The following is a 12,668-nucleotide window of genomic DNA, read 5'->3' on the forward strand; positions in this document are numbered from 1 at the left end:
CTGTTCTGACAGCAGAAATGGTRAAGTAACTTACAGCAGAAGGACAAGTGAGAGAGGCGAAAAGAGCAGATGTTGGCAGTAGGTTAGTGCTGGGAATTGTATTGGGAGGTTAAAATCCAGAGGGCTAGCTGAGGCACACCATTTTCTACACAAGTTTGTCACCTATTAATGCTGTTATTTCTAGTCTTAGGTAAGACAAAGAAATAAATATGGGTTTGCATCGTTTATAGCTGGTTGCCTCTAGCCAGAAAGCTAAATTAAACCTCATGCCTTTCTATTGAAATGAAATAARTAGTGGAACAAAATAATAACCTTTYATGTCATGAACTGTTTTTTATATTGGGGAAACAGATTGGGTTGAAAATATAGTAGATTTCGAAGTCTCAATTGTTTTCTCTCAGGCTGTGCTGTGTGGTATAAATGAAGAAAAGGTTAAGTTTACCCATGATAATTCTCTTTCACATTTGCATTATCAATCAGCCTTTGTAGCTTTTTGTGCTTTTATCTATTGTGTTTCCATTGTAATCTTTACATATGAAGTTCTCAWTTCTACAAACTCCTACACTGAAATTTATTCACAAATGTCTCTGACAGATGTACTGGAAGCTTTAAATGCTGTGGTTTAAGATGCTGCCAGCTGGTTGCTTCTCCCCACCCTTCAGATTGCAGTCTGTACAGAAGAACTGGCAGTACTTGCACCTCAGTTTGCTTCCCTCACCTGAACTCACATCTCTTTTAGGGTGCCTTTTGCTGTTGTGGAGGCTGACAATCGGGTCCTGGGCGTAGCACATACCCCTTCTTCGTCCTTTCTTACAGCCTGCTAAGCCCTGGCAGGACAATAAGCACCCGGGTCAGCAACACCTTAAGGCCTCTCAGACACTCTGAGCTTGTTGATGAGACTCCCCTGTAGTTTTAAGTTGAGCATGTTTAAAACTGTTTAAAATTGCCTATGTTTTCAGTTTGTTGCCATGTCAGTGTGGAGGATATTTCCATACTTGGCTTTAGCATATCACGCTCTGTACTTAAACTCTGACCCCATAGTTTTGTCTGCTYTAAAAAGTGATCATGACTAAAAGCTTGTTATTAAAAACCATRCATCTTTCTTTCATGTAATATGTATGCCATAGAAATTGTTCAGTAAGACAGTGTGTCRCTCTCATTGTGGGTGGAGCTGATTACACTGCCTCCAGTTAGAATTGCATCACTTACTTTACTGCTAGACCAGTTTTGTTTTACTTATGCTCTTGCCAAAAGGAAACMGTTAATCTGAAGTAGTGTATTGTTCTGTTTTTGTGTCTTGGCTGTCAAACTGAAAGCGCAGTATTTAGATAGCTAACATTTAAATTTGATTAGATCCCTGATTTACWGTTACTCAACTAAAATAATTTTAAAATCAGGACTGTACAGTGACAATCAAATGGATAAAGAGCTGGTGAGCTGCCAGCACTCAGAAGTAATGGCTGCAGGCCACTGTTAGTGGTTTTGAGCTTGTGGGGACTGCTCCCGGCATTTACATGTGGTGTCATGTGCTTTGCCATTTTGGTCAATTGTGTGTAGACATAAAAGCTATAGTGGCACATGATGATAGTTCAGTGATTGCTGGGTTGRTGAAGAAAGAATGAAGCTTAAAGCATGACTGAGATCATGATGACATGAGTCTGTTAGGATGCAGTTTGTGTGCATGTTTTGAGGAACAAGGAATGATGGATGTATGTGCAGAATGGAAAATTTTTGTCTTGTAATGCAGTGGCTATGGTTTGTGAGGAAGGTCCTGTAGATARAGGGGATTCAAGTGCATGGCAGTGTCAGGAAGTGCTGGTGCTACCTAGGAGAGGARAGGTGGAAGCATGGTTTGAATAAAAAGACCGGTGCTGCAATGTTGCATCTAGTTTTCTTTCCATTGAAAACATATCTTGAAAAATATGAAAGCGTGATGAGGGTCCTGAAAGATACAGATTTAGTTCTGTTAGCAGAACTGCCTTTGGTAGGTGGGTTTGAGATTGGGTTCAAGCTTGCCTTGGTGTTTCTGACCACATGTCTTCCTTACTTCAGCAAGCTGTGTTAGCTCTCTCTCCCATCTTGGTTACTGCAGCGGYCCTCTTGCATAGGTACTGTTGAGTGTCCTAGCAAAGGCTATGCTGACTCTGDATTTGCCACTTCTTCCCTTTATAGAGGTCAGGAAAAGCATTGCTTCAATTTTGTTATATGCAGTGTGGAAGGCTTTTTAGAATATGATTTTTTTTACGAATTTGAATATTATTTTAATAGAACCCCTAAGAATTGCAGTAACTAATAGTTTACTTTTTTTTTAATTCTGAAGTCATAAAATATTCAAAACAAGGCTGGATGTTGCTTTCTTTGGATTTTTTTGACATGCTATTTAATTTATTAATAAATCTTTTTGTAATTTGGAGTGAAAAGTTTAATGAAGCATTCTTAGATTGCGGCTTACTTTTTTATTCTGAAAGATAGGAGAATATGAAAGCCTGATTTATTTGGGTATCTCTATGTACACAAAGCCAGAGACCAACAGGCTAAATAGAAAAATTCTGGAGAAATTATGGTGARGCAAAACCTATTGAAAAGAACTTGAAACCATTTTCATTTTAAATATATGCTAATATTATTCAGTTAAATAATACTAATAATTTCTGTTGGAATAACAGATCACGTTCATTTAAAACTCAAGTTCCCAGCACACTTGCTAATATCTTTTATAGCTTCATTAAAATACATCTGAAATAATTTACAAAGCAAAGCTTCTGGGTGAATTCTTCCAGTTCTGCATGGGARGAAAGCCTGTTTATCTTCATGTACGTTTATACAGACCCTTGGAAATTATGATGTAAATGTGGGTGCCATACTAAAACATAGCCATATATGCAGAGTAAGAAATTCAAAACACTTGTATTCTGTCATTTATTGCACACAAGTAATGTATATTGTATAGTCTTGGTACAATTCTGTATCCAGACCATAGAAGGACGCTATAGTATGTGTACTGTACCTTGAGGGGACCTTGAAGGGGAGGGAATAATGTATGTTGAAAAAATCCAGGACAATGACTCTCTGACCAAACTTGCCTCTTTTCGGTTTTGAGCCTTCAGACTTAAACTATCATTGTTAGAAATAGTGAAGCGTTGGAAAGATATTTCTYCTGTACTATGCTGTTACGCATTTTAATTTACTCACCTTATTAAAATAAATATATCAGTGTGAAATAACTGGGGCAGCTGTAAAACTGCGTGTGTGGGATAAAGCCTTTTTGAAAGGTAAAAGTGGAAGAAGCAAMTTAGCTAAAGTAATTTTCAGGGTTGAGCCAGCTCTCCTTAAATTTTAAAGCTTAGTTAAGAGGTGTGTACAGCTGCTGGTACAGTAGTGGCCAGACTGGACAATTGTAGCAGGAAGAGAACAGACATGCAGTTTGTTGTGATGTTGGTGTGTTCTGGAGAAAACCAATCTGAACTCATTTTACTGTATGCTCTGGAAGGTTTTTTGTCTGWCATCTACAAGGCTGGATTTCAGGCAGTGCATCTACCTTCTCTTAATAAAACTTTTCCATCTCCTAATGCAGCCACCCATCAAAATGTGTTCAGTTTTGTAATTCACTAGTATTTTGTAGTAAAAAGTAAGCTTGTACTGAATGACTTGAGACATCCAAAGGAATACCATATTTTAATGTGTCTGTCTCAGTGTCATCCTTTCTTTTGGCATTCTTCTGGACAATGAACTCTGAAGCCAAACCTTTTTTATGACACCTGCGTGCTACTCAGGAGCAGAGGGAATAGATGCAGTGTCCTCCCACCCCATTCCCATTAGTGGGAAGAGCCATGAAAGGTACCCAAACAGACATTTGCACAAATGATTGCAATCCTAAACCTTCAGATGTTCACWTGACATTCTGTTACTTCTACTGATACTTTACTGCTGATTGATAATTGTTTTGTTTTGCTGCCTTTCATCCCAGCTACTTCCATGCTTTTTTTCTGCCTTAAAATGAGGCAGGGAAAACAGTTTACCAGATTTTCTGATGATTATCAAAGCTTATTTTTTCATTTGGTGCATATATAGGTTTTAGATTTTGATCCATTCCTTTAATTCAATCTTTGTTCAAGGTTCAGATAGTTAATAGATAGCAGTGATCTTATATTCCCCTTTTTGCCCAAATACAACATAAAGCTCCCAAAGAGATGGTATCATGTAAGCTATTACTTTATTCTTTATCTTAAAAATCATTGACTTTAATGGGATCTCTAGGTAGTTTTCAGGAGAGCCAAGTCTTGAGCAATTTAGATAAAATCTGCAGAGACTGTGCTTGGCCTATTGTTTTGGATTACTTTGGAAATTACYGAGCTGATGTTATTTAAGCCACATTAAACTTTTCACCCAATTACAGTCTAATCCTTCAAAACCAATAGAGTAACACTTGGTTTTGAAAATGCTGCTGCTAACATCTATGGGTCTGTTCACTAAGCCTGACTATTAGGTCAGTCACTATGCCTCATTATTAAGTGCTGTAGGGCTGAACTTTGCATTTTATCTGTTAATTCTAAGTTAGCTACTGGTTATCCACTGGTTTTGGTCTCAATTTTAAAGAAAAAAAAGTACAAAAAAAGGTTATATTGTTTAAGACTGATGAAATGCATTCCAGCTTTATGTTCTGATCTTTATGGGGAAGTTCTGCATCTGGATGCAGCCCTGTGCCATGTGTTCTAGGAAGACCGTGCTTGAGCAGGGAGGTCAGACTGGATGATCCACTGTGGTGCCTTCCAGCCTTACCAATTCTGTGATTACTCTTTCTTTAATCAGCTGTAGAGTAATGGAGGAAGCATAAATACAAAACCCACCAAATTAARACTCTTTATACTTCATGTTAATTTTGCCTGGTGACTAGAATAGTTTTTTTTTCAATCTGAGTTGCTTTCCTSAATGCTTGATACAGCATGTGAAAGCAAAAAAGGGGCATAAGACTGTTTTTTCTCATTGATGGATCAACCTGTTTAATACTTATTGAGCTGCAGTAGCTTCAGAGAAAGGAAAAGTGCATTTGTTCTGAATGCTGAATGGAAAGATTACCCTGTAAGTSCTTTTGAACACCAGGTTTAGTAATGGAACTAATAATTCAGTTTTGCTGAAGTGTTACTATTAGGTTTATGTGGACTGAAGTATTATTTGATGCTGTCATTTGTAGTGTGCTTTCAACTTTTGCAAGCTTGCTCAGGGTAAGAAGTGAAGCAACCGTTGGGTTATATACATGGTGACCAGTTTTAGCAATTTCTATGATGTGAAGTTGTTATGGGACAACGTGTTATGCTGCAGTGAAATAWGTTACAGAAGGGCACATTTGTCTGCCTCCTAACTTTGTGCCTCGGTGGCTTATTGGTAGCTATTTTCTTTTYGGATTTTCAGTTAATTTTACTTGCTGAGGGTTGGTTTTCTGCTTGAATGATAGACAAATTCAAGGAAAATGGATATCAATATAAGAATTAATGGAGAAAAATTAAGCTGAAACTTAGCCTCACATACTTTAACAAGTGGTTTTTTTTAATAAACAGTGTGAGAGCATGAAAGAAAGAAAAATTTCCAGCAGTTTTCAACTGTCCTGTTTTGATATATCACTTCAAAAAAAMCATTTCAGTTTTTAAATAATTCATTCAGAAATCTTGTATTTTTAGTAGTCTTAGATAAGGCAAGTGAAAAGAAAGGCACCATAGAAACAAAAGCATGATCAATATGAAATTACTACCKGTTCCAGTTTTTGTGTGTGGGTGAATAACTTTAGAAGTTACAAGATTTATTCTCACTGAAGGTCATTATGGATTTTGCAATATTGRGAATTTTGTGAAACGTTGTCCTCTGGATGGTTGAGAACTGTAGTTTAAGATGGATATACTAAAGGAAAGGATAATCCCTAAGTACTTCTTCTCACTTRAAGAAGAAATCAGAATTTAATTTCCATCAAAAATGAGCTTAAGCCGAAAAATCTACAAATGAGAAATTAACAAGTGTATATAATTAAAACATTCAGGCTTACAGCAAGCTGTGGCTTGTGGYTGTCCCAAAAAGAAGTAACATTTAGGAAAAATTGAATTTTTGTCAGTTTCCAGACCTAAAGAGGGGAGAATAGAGGGCTTAATTTCTCATTTGAAGAAGGTACAGAAGTCACTCTTCCCTTGCTGATACACCTAGGAGGGCAAAACAGTCTCTGAGGTTTTAGAGTAAGACTTCAAATAAGACTTCAAGTAAAACCACACGGGACTTTATTAAATTCAAGTATGGCAACTTCATAACATATTAGAAGTGAAGTGCTTAGGCAGACTTAGCTGATTTTGAAATGTAAGGTCTGTGACCTCTAGTTTTATACCTGTTACTTAAGTTATTTCCTACTTCATCAAAGGAAATGAGTGCTGAAGGGGTATTTGGTAGGGATCAAAGAGGGAGTAAAATTGCCTGGATTTAACTGAACTGCAAAAGTGTTCACTGCTGATTTTCTGTCAAAAGACAGGGCAAATAATTGTTTCTTATTGTTTCTGTTAACTCAATGAACTTYTAACTCTTGAGGCAGAGAGCACATGCTTCTCTCTGTTTTGTGTGGCGGTGGTGGTGATGTCCTCGCTACTTCCCCTTGTGCCACAGAGGTGTCTGAAAAGCATCTGCACGTGCTCCCATGAAAGCTGTATCCATCCTTGGTGTTTTTGCCTCTGGGCATTGGGGTGGTCTGKATGTTTGTACTCTTTATACCCCTTTTAGCTCTGATTTCTACCACAGTCCCATGTCCTTCCTAGTCCCCCCAAAAAATGTTGAGACAGATCCTTTTATTTTGAAGAATGTTATTCTTAAATATTGCATATGATGTCATTTATTGTGTAATTTCTCTTTAGCAGAGATTATTCTTTCCTCTGGAAAGTACTACATTTTGAGCTGTCTGGCAAGGCAGAAATGAACCACGTGTATACTATTCTCCTTCCTGAGCTACTTTAGGGTATTTACTTGATGCATCAGTGCCATCATAGATTTATAAAAACAGGGAAAAACATTCCACTTGAAACATTTGGAATTTTAAATTTGTTCAGATGAAGATCTGTCTTCATATTAAATTTAATATATGTTAGGCTATCACTCTACTCATCTCTGAAGTGAGTAGGGAGTCCTGTTCTGAAGTCATAATATCCTAATAATGAAAATTAAATGTAAGGTGCATGAAGTCACTACAGTTAGGAATATTCTGCAAAATGTCATACTTTTCTATAACAAGTATAGCACCAATTACTAAACAGATCTCTTCTGTGTAAGTAATGTTTTTATAAGTGAGTTTTGGCCTACTACATTTTCTTTCTTCCTGTAGAAGCAGAGACAAACTGTGCTCTATTGGGAATGGAAGGAACCTTTTAACATTTTTAATAGCCTGTTTTTGCTTAAGAAAGCAATTTTACCTAAATATTAAGTCCTTTTGAAAAATCTTACTCAGGTTTTGCAACCCTTGAAATTTTCACTATTTTTCTAGCTATGAGTATATTTAATGATAATCTTTTCAACTCTTCAGATGTTAAAAAGCATTTTATATTTAGCAAAATTATGTAGACTTTTCWCTAAAGGAAAACATGCAAATACTTGGGCGTAGATTATTCCAGCAAATTTTAGACACTCTGAAGAGGTTTAGGAGCATAACAAGAAAGCAAGATTGCTAGAGGTGATTTGGATTCCTTACCATTACATTTCTTTCTTCACCTGTTGCAAAGGGAGGGGGAGATGGCTTCCTGTGTGGTTCATGTGTCTCACTTATGTTCCTGAAATTTAGTGGAACTAATCTGGGCTGTTGATGAAATTAGTTTTTCAGAATGTATTTGTTGTGTTAGGATTTTGAAACATTCATGAGAATATGCTGAAAATTCCTGTGAACTATTACCTGTTTATTATTTGTATTRCATAAATGCAGAGCTAATTTCGTTGGTTTTGTGGGTACTGTAGAGCTAACAAATAACAGAACAGCTCCATTCCCTAGAGTGCAGAGGGCACTTACTGGAAGTCACAAGGTGTGTTTTGTTCCTAGTGCTTTCGTAAAGCTATGAAACAGCCTGATACATGCGTGAGTAAAAGTTGTACTTCCTATGTGGTTTGAATCTTGGAATGTGTTATAGTGTTTGTTGCCCTTGTGTAGAAAGTTGAAATTATTTTAAYATTTGTTCTGACTGGAGTTGTGCATCCTGTTTTTTTGATTAATTTTCCTAAATTTAATTAAATYACCTCTGCTGCTTTCAAGGTTCAATTAAGTAAAGAAGTATTGCATTCCTTTTATTAGAAGAAAAATTAATAAATCCCCAAATAAAGCAGAGAGRGATTCTACAAGAAGCACTATGGGCAGGGTACTCTTTCCTTTGAAATAACAGTCTCATCCTTTGATAGAGATTTTCCAAGGAATGGAAGACTACTATAAGACTTACCAAAAGAATATTAATGTATTTTGTTCTCCATTCTTTTGTTTGTAGAAGTTTTTTCCAAGTAGTAGTAATAGTAATAAAGGTTTTTAAATTCTTTCTCTTGACTACAGTATGGTTAAATAATTCATCTACATTATTTTAGCAATTTTGGCTGCAGGGTACTTCCACTGCTGTGTAGACAGGCCTTAGTAACTGTGCTTCAGCAGTACAACAAAAAAAGCCAGTTAAAATAACCAGCATCAATGATTCCAAAATACCTACATGCAGATGGCTTCCCACTTTAGAGGTAGTGCTACCAGTTCTTTGGAACAACTTGATGTTTGCAGAGGATCTGATGTGCTCCTTGAGTTTTACCTGAGGTGTATAAAAGGCTATTTTTGCTCTCTTGTAATTTATAAATATTTTAATATCTATTAGTTATTAAATAAGCAGCTCTGGAGTTAACTGGGAGAAGACTAGTTCCTTCAATAATATCAGTAAGTTTTCAYAGAATCTTTGAATCATATTAAAAACTACTTGGTTTATGAGTTCAGATGATCAACCTGCATTACATCGAACAAAACAAACAAAATAGGAATTATTTTAAAGATAGATGTCTATTTGCAATTAAAGATGAGGAACTTCTGCATATAGACAGATGCTGAAGACTTGGTCCAGTAGCTTTTCATTCCATAGTGGTTCTTTTCTATCCTGAAGGTTTACTTGCTTTTCTCTCAGCTGACTAACTGTGTTTCAACTACAAAACCAGTAATTGAATATTTCTTTAATGTGCCCCCTGTTAATATTTARGCAACCTATTGCTGAAGAGTGTCGACATACTATCAAATACTGCTGCTAAGAAAGTTTGTACGCTTGCATAAATGCATGTCTTTTGAGTGCTCACAGGTTTACATTTTAAGACTTATCAYTGTTAATCATTTGTATTGCACCAATAATGTACAGAATGCAGTGTCAGTGTGTATATAATGTATTCTTACTTTTGTTAGTATTTCTAAAGTAATTCATAGTAAGTTTCTATTTCATTAAAGTAATGGCTTTAATTTTTTTTTAATTGTTGTAGAAGATGCTATGTATACATCAAGAACAGGGAATTGGAATTTAAAAGTCTAGCCACACCTTGAACAGATACTCAGTACTGGTTTTAATCTCACGAAATGCTATTGACAATTGTAATAATACTTATTATGTATTTTAATTGTTATCAGCCACCCCTTAGGAGTAAAAGAAGAGAAGAATAAAATCGTGTTTTTCTCAGTGTGTAAACTTTCAAAGGTGAATTACTAGAGGGGAAGCCAAAAGTAGTGTAAAAGCACTGAAGGATACCACAAAAACAGAAGTATCTTTTAATCATGTATCTCTGAAGTAGAAATAAACAAAATAAAAAAAAAATCATTCATTGGGGCCTTGCTTTGTTTTCTTAAAACCATCTTTTATAGAAGCTTGAAGTTGAGGATGGCTCAGATTGCTTTCCTATTATCCAAAATTACTTCTGAAGTAGAAGGAGCAGTGACAACCTCTTTTACATGTTTTTTTTTTGGTGGTTATGTCCTCAGTAAAACTCCAGGGACTTGAAGGCTGCCTGGGATTCATGCAGCACAGTGTGAGGCCTATCCCTTTCRTTTGGCAAAGAAATACAGGAGAAGCCTGATCCTCCCATTTGCTGATGTCAGAGGCAGCAAAATGGTCAAAGACCTGAGTACAGATTTTTTACAGTAAAAATAATCAATTATTGTAGGATGACCACTGTTATTTTAGATGGGGAGAATTAGTTTTATGACTCACTAAGATTTCAGRCTTTATTGAGAAATGGTCAAAAAATTGCATTGAAAATCACTCTTACAGCATGGTTCATAAATAATAAATATTAGCTCTTATTAATCCATATTTTAGCTTAAGTCTGGCTCATGGTAAGTTGCTTCCTTGGGGAATGTGGAATTCTTTACAAGAAAGGGTGATGAGCTTACAAGAAAGGGTGATGGGGACGCAGTAGTCCCAAGGAATTAAATTGTGAAAACAATCTCAGTTTTGTACATGCTAATATTTTTTGTACATGCTAATTCCCTTTCCACATCTATCATAATGCATTCTAAATTGTGGCTGATCTTCTATGCAAATATCTGTCTTATTAGACACTGGGCTCTGTATGCCAATGTCTCCATGGGTTTCTCAGGAATTTGCTATCTACCCATCAAAGCAGTGGAAATGAATGATGATTACTGCATCCCTTTGAAGAACAAAGAGGAGTGGAGGTTCTAGATGTGAGAGTCCATGACACTGAGCCACGTGGGCAAATGCGAGTATCTGTGACTCATATTAAGTCAGGAAATCATTTTTGCTTGTGTTTTCTTCATGTGTTCTATTGGCATTACTAAAACTGGAAACATCTTTCACAGCTGGTGTTTTGTTATAAACCATTAGTAGACTATGGAAATTGCAAAAGGCAAGTCAAAACAGTCTCTTAACAGTGGCATAAAAAAACCAAGAACTAGTTTTGTAGGGGAAAAATGTATCTGTTACTTCCTCAATTAGCTGAAAGTTCAAACACTACTTTTATTTTTCCACTCTAATTATTATGATGTGAATGTTATGTGAGAAATACAACCCAGTCTAGAGAATTTCTGTGAAGCGTAATAGAGGGGGAAAGAAATGCAACCCACTGAATTCACTGTTCACTGTTACGTGTTTCACATAAAAAAGAGTATTCTCTGAATTCAACTGAAGTAATGTATGGAAACATTAGAACACTATAACCTAAATTTCACTGCAGATTAAAAATTAGTGACACTCTTTTATACCTTGCTATTATTCCTGAATGCATTTTTAAAATGGTTGCTGACTTTGGAGCATCCAAGTTCATTTGATGCTGTGTCCYACACATAAAATTACGAAGCTTGGATTTGTCACTTGGCATTAAATGCCAGTAATTCCTATAGAATAAATAAATCTAAAATAATTAACTTTGTGGTTTTAAAATGCACAAATAACTGGTGGGAGTCATTCCTGCAACTATATTTTTAAATCATGTTCAATGCTATGGACGAAATAATGGTGAATGCTTAAAGTTTGGGATGCTGGCAGTAGCCAGTTCAACATTGCTGTGACATGTTTTTGGGTCGTGATTTGGCATCTCAGTGTCTTCCAGGGCTGCACTTCCCAGAAAGCGTGCCTTGGCAGTGAGCAGGGAAGCTCATCTTGCTGTAGCACAGCTGATTATGCCTAACAGAAAAGTACAGCTCTTGCAGATACTCTACGGCCATATGTGCACAATCTGCACATGGTTTGTGGCTACCCAGGATGATTCAGCCAAGGTTTGCCCTTGGCACGGTGCTCGCCAGGGCCAGTTGGGAAAAAGCAAGGGTTGGCTGCTGTGCTTGAACAGTAAATCTGACACTGCTTGAAAATGTCAGTCCTCTCATGAGTATGGGTGTTGATGTTGGGACTCTTGTGTCATAGAGGCAGTCAGATGGTGGGGCTTATCATCACTGTGGTGAGTAATGTCTTGAGCCCAGACAAAATGGTTCAGTCCCAGTGTTTTGAGCAATAAGCATGACTGTAAGAGCCAGTTATTTCTTAACTAGAGAAAAAGAGGTGAAATGAGCATCAAATGAGATTTGTAGAATCTGCCACTTGAGTGGCAGCCTGTGAGAGGATGAAATAAAACCAAAGGGTTTTGCATGTTAAAAGATATGTGAGAGCACTATTCAGATGGTGCTTGTTCAGTTACATGAATGGAGTGGAAGCACCACTACACCAGAAAGAACATCTTTGTGTGGATGATAGTGCAATTCCCTGTGCAGCACTAGTGCCAGTTATACTGTGTAACATAAGCCCGTTCAAGAGTCAGGATGGTTGTTACTTAAATGCATTGAAGGTGATTTAAACTATCAGTACTATGGCTGGGAGGTGTAAAACGTACGCAGCTCCAGCTCTCAGTTTGTGTTGTCCACTTCCTTTTTATTGACAGCTATCTGGAGCTCATGGCAGGAAGGGAGGAGAGCGTGAGGTTGCTGTGTTGTAGGTATCTGTTCCTCTCTTTACTCAAGGTGGCTGGAGGACTGTGTCTGCAGGGTGTCCTGAGCAGTTGCATCTGTGGATGCACCCATGCCTGTTCCTGCCTCTGACTCCTGTATGTGGTGTAAATCTATTTGCCAATAATGACAGCAGCTCACARTACTACATTCCCTGGTTTACTAAAGAAATAAATTGTACAGGAATGTAATTCAGTGGTAC

At 36.9% G+C, this 12,668-nt stretch overlaps 1 protein-coding gene across 2 annotated transcripts in view; it reads left to right on the forward strand.

The window, feature by feature from the left end:
• The window catches only part of TRIQK (triple QxxK/R motif containing), a 57,906-nt gene that overhangs the window by 4,670 nt on the left and 40,568 nt on the right, over positions 1 to 12,668 (forward strand). The gene's annotated exons all lie outside the window — the stretch shown is intronic.

This window comes from Malurus melanocephalus, unplaced genomic scaffold (assembly GCF_030028575.1).
Source record: "Malurus melanocephalus ecotype Western Australia unplaced genomic scaffold, MMel_1.1 scaffold_123, whole genome shotgun sequence".
NCBI lineage: Eukaryota > Metazoa > Chordata > Aves > Passeriformes > Maluridae > Malurus > Malurus melanocephalus.